The following is a 17,036-nucleotide window of genomic DNA, read 5'->3' as shown; positions in this document are numbered from 1 at the left end:
AACTATTAGGTGAGAGTAAGAATCACAAGGACAGCTGCTAAAATTCAGATTTCAGGGCTCTATCCCCCAAAGATTAGGTAGATCTAGGGTGGGACCCAATAATCGGCTTTTAAAAATAAGCAGGCAGGCCATACACTACACATCGTGAAACATGGGTGAAGAGAGATTTTGGAATAGGAAGGCTTCCCTCAATCGATGGCCAGGATAAAGCAAGAGTGGACAGGATGGGGGGAGCTGAGAACCTGGACTTGAAAGGGATGGATTTTAATCCTGAAACCAACATTTTCCTCTGGGTAACCAGGAGCTGGTGATTAACCTCACTGTGCCTTGATTTTTCTCTTGCCAAAAATGGAGATAACATTCAGCCCACCAAGTTCTGTAATATCAAAGAGATCTGTGTAAAAACGCTTTACACACTGAACCACCACCATCATTATTATTCGCTGTCTCTGCCAGTCCTCTAGACAAGGAGAGAACCTGGCCTGAAGTGGTGGTGGTGATGAGCTCAGATGCCACCTCCTCTGTAAAGCTCACCCTGATTCAGTCACATGGGATGAAGCCCTCCTTCCTCTGGACTGAGCACCACTCAACTTCTTTACCCCTGTTCCGTAGTCCTTTCCTGTGCCTGCAACTGACTCTGCAGTACATGTGCCATTTTTTTTCTCTAGGATGTGAGTTCCTCCTTTGGGGTGCCTCTGAGTTAGGGATAATGTCAGAGGGGCTGGGTGGTGGAGACAAAGTTCAGATCTCAGTTCTGTCACTCATTAGCTGTGGGATTTTGGTCTGTGGATCCACCTCTATAGCCTCTATAGCTAGTAAGTATAAAGGTTTAAGTGGAATAATGTCTGTAAAGTTCTGTAATGTCTGTTACTCAGTAAGTCCAACTCAGGTAAAACAAGATACAAGCTTGGAAGAAGGCATCAAAAGGGGTGGCTTTTGACCTGGGCTTTTAGAGCCAGGAAAGGTCTTAACAGGTAAAGAACCAGTGGGGAAGGCCCCTGCAGGCCATGTTCCGTATTCTGTTTACACTCTATTTACGTCTATAAATTGGCAGCAGAGAATTCCTGCTCTGAAATGTTACTGTTTATTTAAAAATTGAAATGGGATAAAGATAGCAAGTTAAACACACTCCGTGGTCTTTCCTGAAACCAACTAAAACAACAGTAAAGGGATTTATCAAAATATTGGAAAGCAGACACAGCCAACAAAGAACGGTAACTGACTGAATCCTAGACAGGCAATAAAGAAAGTTGAAGAGCAGCCCAGTTTACACTGAGAAACCCCCAGGTGGTTCAGGAATTGACTGTCCCAGGTATTTATGGAAATTGGGTGGATGAGGAGGCTTAAAAACAGGAAAATTGTTTGCAAATACATTTAAGAACCAGTCAGACTTCCCAAGTTGGTAGAATACTAAGCGTCTATTCTCAGGAACATAACAGGGGATCCCTATTCTGGGGGCTCTCTGACAATGGGCTTACAGTGAACATTGTGTACTCAGTGTTGAAGCCTCTAGCCTTTTTTCTCCACTCAGCTATCCAAACACTGGCTGCCAGGAGAGCACCTTGCAGGCAGGAAATTGGAAGAGATTTTCTCTTGACCAGCTCAACAGGAAAGACGTGGAATGGCCCAAGAGATCTGTGTATACAGCCCCAGTCATGATCATCATGTGTCAAGTCTTAGTATCCCATTCTTAAATATGAGCAGACAACAAAGGATGAGCAAACATTTGAGGACAGCTTCTAAAAAGAGTGAGGTTAAAACAAACAACAGGGGAAAAATGAGGAACTTGAAAGATAGTGACTATAAAAAAGCAGAAGACTTAAAAGAGAAAATTATCATTAATGTCCTAAGAGATAAGATATTGCATCCATGAACGAGAATGAATTGCTACAAACAAACAAACACTCTTGGAAATTAAAACTATGATAGCAGAAAATGAAAAACTAAAAGAAAATGCTTAGAATATAAATTTGAGAAAATAGAGCAAAAAGGCTAAGAGATGGAAAACAGAAAAGATATGATAATTTGAGGGCTCGTCAAAGGAACTCAACATCTGAACACAGGAATTCTAGAAAGAGGGATTCGAGAAAATGTTCTCCAACTGAAACATGTGAGTTTCAGATTGAAATGCCCCGCTGAGGACTTAACACAATTGATGAAAGTAGGTTGACACCAAGACGTCAAAATTTCAGAACCCGAGAACAAAGCAAAAATAAGCAGGCTTCATACAAAGCCTTGAGAATCACAATGACTCTAGATTTCTCAATAGCAAGATAGAACTCAGGGACAATGGCAAGTTGCCTTCAAAATTCTGAGGGAAATTACTTTCATCCCAGAATTCTACACCAGCCAAATGATTCTCAAGGGTGCAGACAGAATAAAGATCTCTTTCATCATGGAAGATCTCTTTGCACTTTGTCAGGAAGCTGGTGGAGGAAAGGCTTCAGCAGAAATGAGTGAGTAAACCAAGGAAGAGGATGTGGCATCAAAGGAAGAGAAGGTGAAACAAAGGAGGGGACAGAGGAATCCCCAGGCCAATGGTTGTGCAGTAGAAAGCAACTAATCCTGGCCAGGAATAGGATGGAAGACGCTGAAAGAGCTTCCTTCAAGAAGATGAAATTAGTAGACTATCCAACACATTTAAACCTACTGAGGGTAGATTACATAACTGTAATTGTTATGCCGAAAAGGAAAAGCAATCATAGAATATTGCATGGCTTACTTGTCAACAGCATTTATATGGCCTAATAATGAAAACAGTGAATATTGTTCTTACCAAATTTGTGATGTAACTATACTGGGAGGATGGCAGAGAACACAATGGACATGTGAGTGTGGAGAGAGCAAAGAGAAAGAGTGGAGTGGGAGAAAAGTACTTAAAACTTAAAAAAAAATATCAAGAAGTAGCAATATAAGGAAATAACTTAGAGTTGAAAGCGGTTGCCTCTGCAGAGTGAGAAATGATCTGTGTGTGCGTGTTGAGGGGGCACTACTGCTTTCCATTACAAGCCTTATACACTTTCTAAACTCTGTGCATGTACAACTAAAGTTTTTAAAAAGTTTGAGTAACAAAAAGCCTCTAAGCCAAGGCCACTAGTGCCAGGAGGGCAGTCATTTTCAGCACAAGGCTTAGCCTAACATTGCCCAACTCTGAAATGCTAGCAGGAGAGGAACATTCTGGGGGACTCTGGGGAACTAAGCTGAGTAGGTGGAATGCCATTCATCAGTCGATGGCAAATTCAAATGCCATGCCTTCCAGAAGCCTTCCGTTGTCCCTACAACCTCATGTGATGCTTCCTTCCCCCTCACCCCTTATTCTACTCTCACCACTGTGATCACTGTCTAGCTTCAACTGTAGATATTTTTTCTGGCCTCATCTCTCTCACCAGACTGTGAACTCCCCAAGGACAGTGACTTCAGCCAAGTGACACAGAGAAGCTGCTCAATGAATATTTGCTGAACAGGCAGGGAGGGTATAGCCCAGCAGTAGAGTGTGTGCCTAGCAAGCACAAGGTCCTGGGTTCAGTCCCCAGTACCTCCATTAAAAATAAGTCAATAAAAACTCAATTACTTGCCCCAGAGAAAATAAAATAACAATAAAAAAAAATTTTTTAAAAGTATTTGCTGAATGCATGAATAATGGTCAGCACCTAGTGAGGCCTGGGCAAATACTTATTGACCAGAATAATACTTAATAATAATTATTGAACAGAAAGGATCTTCTTCCTTAGACTCACCCTCATGCATGATTTTGGTACAAAGCAAGTCCTTGATAAATGTGCATTGTTTCTGTGGAATAGATGTGGCCTCCTGGACTCCCAGCCTGCTGTTTGATTTTGACAAATTTCTTAACCTTTCAGAAAGGTGCCAGAATTTCCCCATATATCAATAAAGAGGGGGAAAAAAAGAGATAGAGAATAATCTTCTGGGTTTGGGAAGACTGACCTGGGAATTGAGTGGGGGGAGAGGAGATGGCGATGATGGTGCACAGAAGAGCCCCCGGGGATTCTTAGGTGTCCAGGAGGGCGGGTGGGTGGAAGGGAAGAGTAACAGCTAATGAAAAGCAGCTAGAGAGAGGCCTGGATCGGAGGAATGATTCATCCCCGGTGTCTCTGGCCCAAAGCCACTCCTCACTGTCCCTTGACCCTGGCTTCCAACAGCCAGTGGTGCTGGGCTGAGTCCCACATCTGGAGGGACATTTGTCCAGATCCTCCCTATCCCCCAGGACTGGGCGGGTGGAATCCCAGGCCAGGCCTGCTTCCCTCTGGTTGTTGCATATCTGAAGACACCAGTTCCAAGGGCTCGGGTAGAACCTCAGAGAGCTCACACTACACAGGATGTTAGATCATCTAGCCAAATTTTAAGTTTTACAGATGGGTAAATTTTAAATAAAGAGGGGTGAAACCAGCATAAAGTTGCCAACTTTTTATTTTGCTCGGTAAAGAAGATTGAAAAAAGGGCTATCACACTGTTCTGTCCCTTAATCTGGGTGGTGGTTATAGTGTGTTCATTTGGTGGAAATGCATCTAGCTGGACACTTGTAAGCATGACTATTCTATGTGTTAGACTTTGTAAAAAGTTTACTCAAAGAATGACCACGTACTATCACACAATCATTTCACCTTAAAAAAAAAACACATTTTAATGCTATAAAACAGGAAAGGCATAATCTCAATAAAGGACAGTCAGTCGTGCTAAAAAGGGGCAGTGGTAAATTTACAATAACAAAAATTACAGGAGAGAAACAATTAAAGCTTTATTTCACAATATTACTCATACAACAGTTTTGTCAATTTAGGAGTTCTATATCCAGCCTGTTCCTAAGCTTTATCACAGTTGTTGAGGAAAACCCTGTTTCACTTGGTTATCCTGGGGGAGATGGAAGCCACACCCAGCATAGCTCCACAGAATTTGGAATGTTCCACCACAGCTGAGAGAAACTGAGGACCAAGACAGCAACCACCAGCCCCTGCCCACTCTACCACTTGATGGGGCAGGAGGCCAGGTGGCGGGACTCAGAGCAAACGGGCAGGCACCCTGATCAGCTGGCACAGAGTAGTCAGACTTTTACCTGAAAGGGATGCTGGAGACCTTTGTTAGAGAGCCTGGCCAGTCAATCCATCTACAAGCTTCTGGGAACCACCCCTCAGTCAGACTCCCTCAAATGAAAACACGCCCAGAGAGAAGAGGTGATTTACCTAAAGTCACATAGCAAGTTAGTGAAGAGCTGGGGCTAGAACACGGGTCTCTGGCCTGTCAGCCCCGTGTTCTCCCCACCCACCCTGGCTCTGGGGATCCTGCCTGTCTTCTTTCCTGACCCTGAAAGCAGCCTCACAGGTCCTGCTATGTTGCCATAAACTCTTCAGGGCTCTAGCTCTGATGGCCAGAGATGGGCTGGTGCTGGGCTGCGGAGGATCAAGTTACCTGCTTGGAGTGAGTCCCCCCCAGGAGCCAGCCGCCCTCCAGTTTGGCAGGAGGACAACTTGGCGGGGCTGTACACTTGGAAGATGCCAGAGCTTCTACAATGGAGGGCTTCAGCCATCCAACACCTCCTTTGGGGCTGCTGTCACCAAACCCAAGCTGACACCCTGGCTCTGGGCAGAGGATGGCGGGGGCGGGTACAGGGGGGAGGCTGTTCAGAAGGCTCTGCCAGGCAACGGAGGGAAGGGGGTGGGGGGCTTGGCCTCTGCAAGACGACTTCTTTCCCTCCTCACGGGCTTTGCTTAGGCCATGCCTTTTTCCAGCTTCTCTTTCCTCGTAGACACGCCCAGTCTCCACAAAGCTTCTTTGATTGGGAACCCGAGACCTGGTCTACTCTTTGAGCCCTTCATCACCTAATCTGTGAAATCGCTGGTTGTGAGCATGGAATATCTCTAAGGGAATATCCTGTCGGTGCAGATATTGTGCCTCCCAGGTCAGCAGTGTGGTGGGTAGGCTCCCAGATGAGGATGTGGACCTTTGGTAGCCCAGGTGGCCAATTCCTCCCCTGAGTGGAGGGGTGGGGACCCTTAATTTCTCTACCATATATCAGAGTGCTTCAAACCTGGAAGAAAATCCAGTTAACCATATGTTCCAGGCACCTGGAAGGTCTCAATAAATATTTATTGAGTAGATGAAAGAATATTAAGGTTTAGCTTAAGGTTATTTGAAAGAAAGCTACCACTGCTTTAAAAAAGAGAATCAAAGAACTCATCCAGCTGCCCTCATCTGACAGAAGAGGAAATAGGCTCAGTGAAGACCCTTTCTTGCCGAAGGTCACACAGGGAACACATGGGGCCAGGCAGGTGTCCTGAGCCCAGCCCTTTGAGTGCTGCTCCTCTGATGGGTGAGAGCCCATTGAGGGTCAAGGCTAAATACTCCATGAGCAGCCTCACTACTCAGCCCTCAATTCAGTAGCTTCCTGGGACATGCCCATTCTTCAGTTGGCACCCTGAGCTTCTTGAAAATTCTTGTCATTCTTTGGGCTAGCTCGCCCCACCCCATCCTTCTTTCCAATTTCCCCCAACTTCCCCATCCTCTGCTGTAAGCTGTGTGACTTTGGGCAAGTCGCTCAACTTCTCTGAGCTTTCATCATTTAAACTGAGAGGAACATTACTGACTCTGGAGGGTTGCTGTGAGGTTCACAAGCTCTAGCAGAGAAAGTGCACAATAAATAAAGTCCACATTTATGGGGACACCCCCCCCAACTCTTTGCCAGACACGTGTAAGACACAGGTCACTTTCTGCACAAAGTAGGGTAGGGGTTAAGCAGAGGTTAGATTCACAGGCAGGGCCAACCTGAGTTAGAATTCTGGCCCTATCACTGACTCACTCTGTGACCCTGGGCAAGTCACTTAGCCTTTCTAGGACTCTCTTTGTTCAACTGTAGAATGGAGATAGTAATACCTACCTTGCTGGGTTGTTGAGAGGATTAAATATGAATCCTATAAATGCCTAGTGCTTGGCATATGGTAGGTGCTCAGTGAAAGGCAGCCTTATGCATTTCTTTCTCCATGAAGTGCCCACTGGGCCAGTGCTGTGGCCCCCCACCTCCACCCCAGCCCAGGTCATCAGGTAAGCACTGGCACCCAGTGTTTAGTAAGTCCTCAGTTCAAGGCTGTAGAACTCTACTTTGGTATAACCAGGAGTACCAAAATAAAGAGGAAAGAGGAGGCCCCAAGATGGAGAGCTTGGAGTGAGCGTGCTGTGCTCAGCTGGCAGCCAGCAGGCCTGGCCCTGAGCCCCTAGCAATCACCTTTGTAAATCAGATTCTTCCCTTCAAGCAAGCAAGCAAGCAGGCCCTGGAGGAGGCCCTAGCCAAGCACAGCAGCACCTTTGTGAGCTCTTGGCTCTCCCCACAGCTCCCCCCTCATCCTTGTCATCCCTGCAAGGAGCCTGGGGGTGGTGCTCCAGGCAGGGGAGCAGCTCCCTGGCTCCCTGGCCCCCATCACCTCCAGAAATCTCTAACCACCTCAAACTGGCATGAAAGGTCAGGGATCTGGTCTCAGCCCCATCTCCAGTCACATTTCCCTTCTGGGCCCTTGCTCCCTCCCAGGCTGCCACTTAGTCTTTGCACATGTGGTTCTCTCTCCTTTGATTCTCTGGAGAGGTGTGAACGGGTCCAGGGCTGCGGAGGAGCAGGGGGAGGTCTTCACTCCAGGAGGGCTCAGCATTGTCTTCCCATCCTCTGCTGCTCATAGACCAACCCTTCACCCCAATCCTGGCCAGTCCTAACCACTCAGACCTCGGATTAAGTTGGCTGGGTGGCTTTAGGCTGGAGAGCCACTTTCTTCCCCTGGACAAAGAGAGGAAATTCTTGCCTAGGGCAGGCCCTAGTGGAGCCATTTTCTGTCCTCTCAGGGACTCAAGGAGACCCTTCAGACTCTGTCCTTGACCCTCAACCCACCCAGGCGAGCCTGGTGCCTCATCACCATCCGAGGATGGCTTGGGCTCTAGGAACCTGACTCACAAACCTCCATCCTTCTGGCGTCCAGCCTCGTGTGATTTACTGCTCAGAGCTTCCCTGCAGCCAGGACCCTGGGCAGTTCCTCCTCACTCATCAGGTCGGGCTTGGGGGGAGCCCTGTGACATTCTCACTGAGCACTGCCCCACCACATATCCCTGCCACCATGGCAGAGCCCCTGCCTGTCTCGTTCACACTGGATTCCCAGGGCCTGGAACAAGGTTGTGGCTCAAAAACAAGAACTGCCTGCCTGGCCCGGGACCCCCACCCCCTTTGCTGCCAGCACCTGACCCCATGTTCATTTCACTGAGAAGTGAGCACTTCTGCATGAAAAAAAAAAAATCTATAAAGTCAGACAAATGACAAATAGAGAAAATACTTATACACAAGACGGACAAAATGCTAATTCTCCTAATATTTTATAAAACAGTAAGAAAATATCTTTGTTCATATTTTTTATCCAATTGGAAAAAATTTTACAAAAAAGGGAAAAATTACCTATGAAAAGACACTTAACTTCACTCAAAATTTGATTAAACATAACAGTGAGATATACTTTTTGAACTATGGCCCTCAGATTGGCTTAGATCAAATAGAATGCTATCTATGAGAGGTCTACTTGCACATTTACAATAATAGATAAGGATATTTGTTGCAGTATTGTTTAGAACTATAAAGGAACAGACAGTAACCATTTTAGGCTTGAGGAACATATGGGCTCATTGTACATATCTACAAAAAAAGGGAATGGGCCAGGCGTAGGCAGCAGGCCGTAGCTTGCCAAGCCCTGGTTCAGATTAATAAAAAATTAGAAATGACCTTGATGCCCCTCAGTAGAGGAACGGCTAAACACACATGACATATCCCTAGGAATATGCCTGCAGAAGAGATGTGCTTATCAGTTGCCTCCAAATGCATTTTGAAAAGGGACACATCCTGTGTAACCTAGAATTCCCTGGGAGGATACAGAAGAGCTACACCTAACTGCCTCTGGAAGGAGGAAACTGAGAGTCTAAGGGAGCAAGGGTGGGAGGAAAACTTTTCAAAGAATATCCCATTGCTCTGTTTGAAATCTATTCATACTGTAAACACATATTAACTTAAACAAAAAATTAATTCCTTAGTCCCCCAAATAAAGATGTTCCCCTGAAACAAAGGGATTTGTGGAGAAATGTTTGGCCCATGCAAGTTTAAGTAAAGTCGTAGTATCTTTGCACAGGATTTGGAGTGAGGTGGCTTTTAATATGCTGCTGTGCTTTGTGAATCCCAAGAAAGATTGATGCAGCACTATCCTGTGCTTACTGTGGGACCGGGATTCCGCAGAGGACTTCTGTGGGCTAGTATCCTGTGAGTAGGTGCTGGGAATACCCATCTCTAGGAGCAAGCACAAATGCCTTCACCCTCATTATTCTCTCTCTCACATACACACAACACACACACGTGCGTGTGCTGTACCATAGCATTTCCTGAAGTGCATTCCTTAGGTCACTGGTCTCGCAAGATGCTCTGTGGTCAAATATTCTTGAGAAACACTGTTCTGCCTATGCAGATGACAAATTATTGCTTACACTTCTCCCAGATTTATAGCTTTTCTGTCTTTGCTCACACTATCCCTTCCATCTGGACTACTCTTTGTTTTAACCCACCTCTTCTTGCCAAAGCTCCAGCTCATCTGTCAAGGCTTGGGTCTCATGCTTTCTGCACCATGGTGAAGGCTTCTTGGATCCTGGAAAAATCCTAGAGATGCCTGACAAGTATCCCCACACACGTGTTGAAAGAAAGAAAGAAATTACTGAGTGCAATAGAGGAATGCTTGAAGGAGGGGGGAGGAAGGTACAGAGGGATGGATGGGTGGAGGGTTAGATCGCTGAGGGTGATTGTGATTGGGTTAATGAGTGTGGATGCAGTAGCTTGTTATACCTGTATCCACTTCTATTCATTGTGGGTGGTACAGGCAGGACCTCACCTCTGTAGATTTGACTGAGAGACCCAAAGCAGCTTGTGGGCATGCTCTTGGGCAGTCAGAGTGGATAAGTCCCTCTCTCCCAAGCCTCTTCCCTGGGTCCTCATCCCTGTCGGAAGCCCCTCTGAGAAAAATGCCCAGCTCACGATGCAGATCTGGGGATGTCTTGCTGCATTATGTGTTCTTGCCCTTTAGACTGTCCCCACAGGCACTCCCTAGGAGGAGGGCATCCCCTGTTATTTTGACTAGAGAACCTATGGGAGTCTCTAGAAACTGCATTGTCCTCACTCCCTACCTGGACTCTGCAGCCCACTGGACACCCCAACACTGCCCCTCTCAGGGACCCTATGAGGATGGATTTGCACAGGGATTCAAAATGGAAAGAGGTCAATTCACCTGCTTATTTTTAAGCAAGTTTCCTTACAAGCAATTTCCTCTGGAACCTTCAGCAAATTCCCTAATCTCTTTGAACCCTATTTTCCCTCACTCCACAATAGGTATATCTACCTCATTGTCTATTTACGACTGTTAAGTTAAACAAAGTAGATGGAAGTACCTGGCACACAGTAGGTTCTTAGCAACAGTTTCTCTTCCTTTTTCCCCAGGGTAGATTCTGAGCTGCTAGAGAGATCGTTTCTTAGTTTTCCATTGTGTGGTGTTAGGACACTGAATGAAGAATAAATTGGAACGGATGGGAGAAGGCAGCTGTGGCTCAGTCTATATGCCAAGAACAGGTATGCAAATTTCAAAAGCAGCCTCAGCCCCAGGGAAGGCTTCCCTAAGCCTTTCCCTTCAACATTTGCTTTGATCATTCTGCTTGTGACCAGCTGGTTTTCTCATCAGTCTCCCCTCTCACCCCCACCCACATTCCACAGATGTGGACTCCCCTCAGATCAGGTGCTGGAGATGACTCAGCTCTGTGCCCCCAAGCCCCTCTCAGTGCTTGGCACAGAGCAGGCTCACCAGATGTGGTAGCCGGAAAGGCTAGTCTCTGCAGTTGTCACTGAAGTTCCCTTAAAGAACAAACAGTTTCACTTGCTGCCAAAAGGGTGCTAGACCCTTGGCAAGAGTTAGCAGGCACTAGGAGCCCAGACAAGGAGAGGGGAGGAGGTGGTAAGCAGCAGGGATGGACAGAACTGGGTGAGGGACAAGCCACTTTGTGATTTGACCTTGGGCATTCATTCATTAAACACAATGAACAAATATTACGTGCCTATGTTTGCCAGGCAGTTTGCACATTCTGGCTTGGGATACTGGGGGGTGCTGGTCAAGAGTGATGCAGATCTGGCCCTATGCATTCTTGGGCAAGTTGCTTAACATCTCTGAGCCTCCGTGACACCATCAGCAATAAGGTCATAACACTCAGTGTTTCACAATGTAGTTCTGAGGGTTATATGAGTTTATTTATGTAAGTTGCTTGACACAATCCCTGCTAGATTACTGTTTGCTGATATAATTGTTAAAGATATTAATAATCCTCTCTCACGCCTGTGTGGTTAGAGCCAGGGCTCCAGCAAACCTTGGAGTCCAGGCCAACAATCCAGTTTCTTCATCTGCAAGCTGAGAAAATTGGGGCCAGGGAAGTTGGAGGAGGAGCAGGAACAGATCCCTGGCCAGGGGCTTTCAGGGCACTCTTTCCATCTGAGCTGTTGTTTTTCGAGTTTAGAGCCTGCAGAGCAGGCGTGTATGCTGATTTGCCAAGCTCTCCTTGGAGGGAAGTGGTATGTGAAGCTGGGGCGCAGTTTGCACATAACAGTGCAATAAAGGCGACTTCCTGGACTCACAGCTGAGGATGTACTTAAGGCACAATCCACTGCTGGGCCTGCAGTGTGCTGCTCTGAGCACCTCCTCCTCTCTGGCTGTCCCTTCTGCTGAGTTACAGCCTGGCCCGGGAGAATTTATTGCTTCACCCCCAGAACATTCCCTTATTGGAGTTTGAGGCAATAATAATGATACAAGTGTATTTGTAAGATTTTCCACTGTTTCCATCATGCTGTCATATCCCTGATTTCGTTTGACCTCCACAACATTTTTTAACAGATAGAGAAACTGAGGCATGAGGAATTAAGTACTTTATCCTGGTACCAGTCACCAGGTATTTTCATGAACTCTAGTGCTTATTCAATTACTTAAAATTAAGAGCAGACACTCACTAGGTGCCTCATGGAAGCCAGTTTCCATTCAAAATGCTTTACCAACATTAAGTCCTAGTAAACTTCACAAGCACCCTCTGTAGCAGAAACTTATTATTCCTCTCCCAGATGACAGAGGTCAAGGGGGCCTATCTTGTGCAAAGCTGGTATGTGGCAGAACAAGAACATGAACACAGGTCTCTGGGTCCACATGACAAAAATTTTTTGGTAGCATTCATTCTGAAGTGACATATTCTGTATTTTCTCAATTCTAAGATACATCTCCCCTAATTTAATGGTTTTGAAATTGAGATGCAACTTAAAACCAATGTATATTTATGTAGAAATATTTTTTATTCTCCCAAAAGCTGCTATTTAATTAAAGTGTCTCTCATAACTAATATTCTCTTAGAATTGAGAATTGAGGGTGGGAGGTATGAATGTGGGAGATGCTGATGGAGTCAGATGGGAAGGAAGGAGACAGAGCAGCACCCCTCCCTGTGCTGGGGTGTTGCCTGGCCCTCTGCCCCAGCTGTCCTCTGGCCTAGCTCATACTGCGCTCGTCCAAGAAGACTTACCAGGAAGCTTATCCTTTTCTAATTTCATCTAGAGCCTTTTTAAATTTCAGAGCATTTCAGTGACATGACAGAGTGAATAGCTGACGAAACACTTTCTCCTCAATCATGGGTGATACTAACATCCTTGTTTCACAGATGAGAAGACTGAGGCTCGGAGAGGGGCGGTAACTTGCCTAGCATCTCTCTCAAGGGAAGCGGAGTGAGTCTTCAGGTTCTTCACACCAGTACTGAAGCTTACTCTGGGGTAGTTAACCATAACCAGCTGGTTAGCAGTAGGGTTAGGCAAGCCTTACCCTTGGAGAAAGTGGCATTCCATGTTGTGCTGAGGTTTGCCCATGACTGCACAATATATGCTGTGACATCTGAGCTCACAGTGGTGAAACAGTTTGCCCAAGGCCCCACAACTCCCAAGCGGCAGCCCTCGGACTGGGTCTCCTCACACCAAACCTTGCTCTTTACTGCTCCTTACTGCTGATCTGTTCAGCCTGCCTCTTCTCTCACTCCGAGGCTTCTGGGTCCTGGCCAGGCCTGCTTCCACTCTCCCTTGCAGGAAAGGGACAGCAGCTGTTCCAGGCCTCCCCAGGAGAAGGAGCATCCACATCCCTGCTCTCACTGATGTCACAGGGGTTGTGGTCTGGCCCCTCCAGCATTGGCCACCAATGATCTAACTCTTCCACACTCAGCAGTGATATGCACAGGACCCAGACTCCAAATCAGAGAGCACAGAGCTAGAGGAAGTCCCCACAGTGGTGCGTTTTGACAAGTCAATTGGGGATGACACTGCCAATCTCACAGGTTATTATAAAGACTGAAATGACGTAATATCTGTGAAGACCCTCGGTGCACTTGATTCAAGCGCTGTGGCGGTGGGGGCTGGCTGTATAATGTAGGGCAAAGACAAGGGCTCTGGCTTTGGATAGACATGGGCTGTGTGACTGCAGGCAAATAATTTCTTTGAAATTCAGTTCTCTCATAGGGATAATGTATCAGCTTCATCAAAATGTGAGTCATAAATGAGATTATACATATAAAGCATCTCACACAGTGCCTGGCATACAGGAAGCACTCAAATATTAAATTCCTCCCTAAGTATAAGCTTTATTATATGAAATACAGCAGAACTTAATACCTTAATTCTATTATTTAAGCCCACTGCCAAATCTCATGCTATGGGTAGGACTCTAACTTCAAATGAGCACTGAGATCGCTAATGACTTTAAAGTACCAGCAACCACCTTTGCACTTAGTCATCTGTCTTCCAGTGGACTGCAAAGCTGGAAAAGGAATTGCAACCAGGGGAAAATGCCACTATGTAACAAAAGTAAATTAACAGTGCACATCTCCCTCTCCACACTGTTCCAGGTTTGCTCCCCTTGTCTATAAAAATGCTGGAGCACAGACACAAGCAGTTTCCAAAGAGGGCAATGAAAATTATATGGGTTGTGGTTTCAGAAGGAAAGGAAGAGAAGTAAAAAACAAGGCAGAAGTTACTTGACTTGGAAAGGAAGGGGTAAGACGGGAGATAAATAGAAGGGTATTACATGGCAAGGGAGGCTGGTGAGTCACATGCCAAGGCTGTTATTGTGGCAGGACCTGAGCTGACCAAAGGGATCATGTCTCAAGACTTGGAACACTTTGGAAGAAAGATTATACAAATCACAGATGTTATTAATTATGATTAACAGTGACCAATGTGGGATTTGCTTTTTAGTTCAACCATGTTCTCTCATTTTCTAAACATGTCCAGAAACTGCTGGCTGGATTACCACACACACCTCACCTATGAAAGGCTCCACTCCTATGGCCAGTTCACACAGACGGGGGATTGAGGCTCAGTGTCTCTTGGAGCACTTCCCTGACCAGGAGGGCGATGACCAGATACTGAGCAGGAATTTAGAGTTTTCAGGGCTTGGCCCCTAATTTGCCTTTCCATCTTCATCTCCAGTTGCTTTCCCTTTCCCTCAATCCTCCACCACTCTGAATTAGTGGTTGGGCCTAAGACACATCATTTGTCCATTCATGCAACAAATATTGAGCACCAGTTACACACCAGGCGCTGTTAAAGGCAGTGGGATTCAACCACTACAAACACTACCAGGCCCCAGCCCTGGCAGGACTGACTTACTAGTACAGGAAGACAATCATTTCCAGAAAAGGTAGGCTAGTTTTGAAAGGGTTGTTAGAGAAAGCTTCTCCGTGGAGATAATATTTAAGCAAAGATCTGAATGATGTGAAAAGTGAGCTAGGAGCTAATTGGGCCAACAGCTTTCAAGGCACAGCAAGTGTAAAAGGTCATGAGAAATCTTCTCTGAATGAGCTTAGTGAGTAGGAGAAATGAAGAAGATTCTAATAGCTGGGCAAAATGCACAGAATCAGACTAGGAGATGTGGCCAGAGGTAGACATGGACTAGATCATGAAGGCCTTGGTATCATGGCTGGAGCTTGAATTCTGGTCTAAGACCATTGGAAGGGTCTGAAAAGAGAAGGCTCATGTTAACTTTGCCTGTTACATGGAAAATAAACTTGGAGATACACTTGAGAGGTGACAGTGGTTTGAACTGAGGTGTAACAGCTGAGATGGTGAGAAGTAACTGGGAGCAAGTGATAGGGAGACACTGGTGATAGACACTTGAGCTGGGCCTTGAAGAATCACAGCCTGACAACTTGCTGCCAGGGTCAGAGACTTATCTTTTTAGCCAAAACACCTGGCATAATACTTGGCATGAAGTGTGTTAAATGGAACTGGAAAAGCAGCAACAAATCTTTTGGAAGAAAAATGTTTTCATGTAACTAATCTTGAGTTTTCTATTTCAAAATGCTATGTAATCCTTCCAAAGATGGGAAAACTAAATACATTGTAGAAAATAGGGAAACTTTTAAATTCTTCATACTACCACCACCTAGAAACAAGCATTATTGGTATTTTGGTGTGCTTCCTCCCACCCTAGTCTTCTCATATACTTATTTTTTTTTTAAAGGTGGGGATTTCCACTCTGAGGAGCAGCCTGCTCTACCAGAATCAGTTGGTCAGTTTGACTCCCACTCCACAACTGAATGGCCTTTTACAAGTCACTGTCAAATCCATAAAATGAGGATAGTAACACCTATTGCCCTCAGGTCACTGTGAGCCTAAACAAAATGATCCTTAACCAAGTACCTAATATGATGCTTGGTACATAGTAAATGCCCAATATATAGTAGCTGTTATTAATAAAAGGAAGTCCAAATCCCACAAGACACAATTATAAGGAAAGTTTTCAACATCTCATTTTTTTAGGAAAAAGGCTTTGCAAACCCACAATCTGACCGCATGTACTCTTCCAAAGAAAAATAATCACACCAAAAATAGGAATTTGCCAAATAAGATGCAAGCAATACCAAATATTTTTAAAACCAAAATTTTACAGTAACGCAAAACAGTAATGTGCCAAGAACTAACCCCAGGCCCTGGCTTGTTTAATAAATCTCTCTTCTATAAAGCTGACATACTTACGGGATTACCGTTTACATTAGTAAGTTTTAAGGGTGGACACTGCTCACCTGCCAAGAAATGATTTTTTTCAGGCTTTCCATCTACAGTTTCCTCTGTGTGGTAGGACAGAGCACAGCACTGTCAGGACACCTCTGCTCTCCCCTGGCCTCTGTCCCCACTGAGTGGTGTGATCCTGAGCAAGCTGTCCTGTCTAGTCCTCTGTAAAATGAAGGGTAGTCCGTACAACTCTACTGCTCTAAAATTTAACTACAATGCAGATTTTACAGTTTAATATATGTAATACTACTTTAAGGAAGAAGGATCACAACTTAATCAGTTATCTTGAAAACCTTAAATAGCATACTGAATATCATAATTATCATGTTTTTTTAGAGGGGGAGTGAATCACATTACATGCATATATTTCTAATACTAAAATAAAATTGACATATTTTCATTGAGAAGAAAGTGAGAGACTAATTTAAAAATATTTGGGGTCATGAAATCCCCTATATAGTACACACCATTTTCAAAGGTGGATCTTCTCTTAGCAAATGTCACTTACTCTGGCTTCAAATCTATTCCAAATGGACCTCTTATTGGTGATGTTGGTGGTGAATTTGGCTTAGTTTTATATACCATTATCACTCATTAATTAGATGAGGTCATTTATGGAAAAACAAACAGTGCTGATTTTGTTTCTGCAAACACCGTTGCCAACCCTTTGACCTCCTATACTCAATGCTGACTGTCTACTCTTACCTACATTCTGGGAGACAAGGAACCACACAGGCTCTTGCTGGGTTTACATCTAGTAGAAGAGCCAGGCAAACCTGACAGCACATGTAAAGGCCATGTAGATTTCAGGGACAGGGAAGCCCCTAGAGAAAGTGGTATCTAAGCTGAAGTCTGAAGGGTGAACAGCAAGGGTCTGAGGTGACAGCTGGAG

The 17,036-nt window shown here is 45.2% G+C and overlaps 1 long non-coding RNA gene across 1 annotated transcript; it reads left to right on the top strand.

Annotated features, from left to right (window-relative positions):
- Window positions 1-2,352: 2,352 nt before the first annotated feature.
- LOC140698678 (uncharacterized) lies at window positions 2,353-15,966 on the top strand. The gene is made up of 3 exons (XR_012076506.1): window positions 2,353-2,456; window positions 10,511-10,639; window positions 15,594-15,966. It is a non-coding gene; the product is annotated as an uncharacterized lncRNA (long non-coding RNA).
- The last annotated feature ends 1,070 nt before the right edge of the window (window positions 15,967-17,036 follow it).

The sequence above is a fragment of the Vicugna pacos genome, chromosome 10 (assembly GCF_048564905.1).
Source record: "Vicugna pacos chromosome 10, VicPac4, whole genome shotgun sequence".
NCBI lineage: Eukaryota > Metazoa > Chordata > Mammalia > Artiodactyla > Camelidae > Vicugna > Vicugna pacos.
Note: the sequence above shows the minus strand (reverse complement) of the source record. Positions and strands in the feature narration are given on the sequence as shown.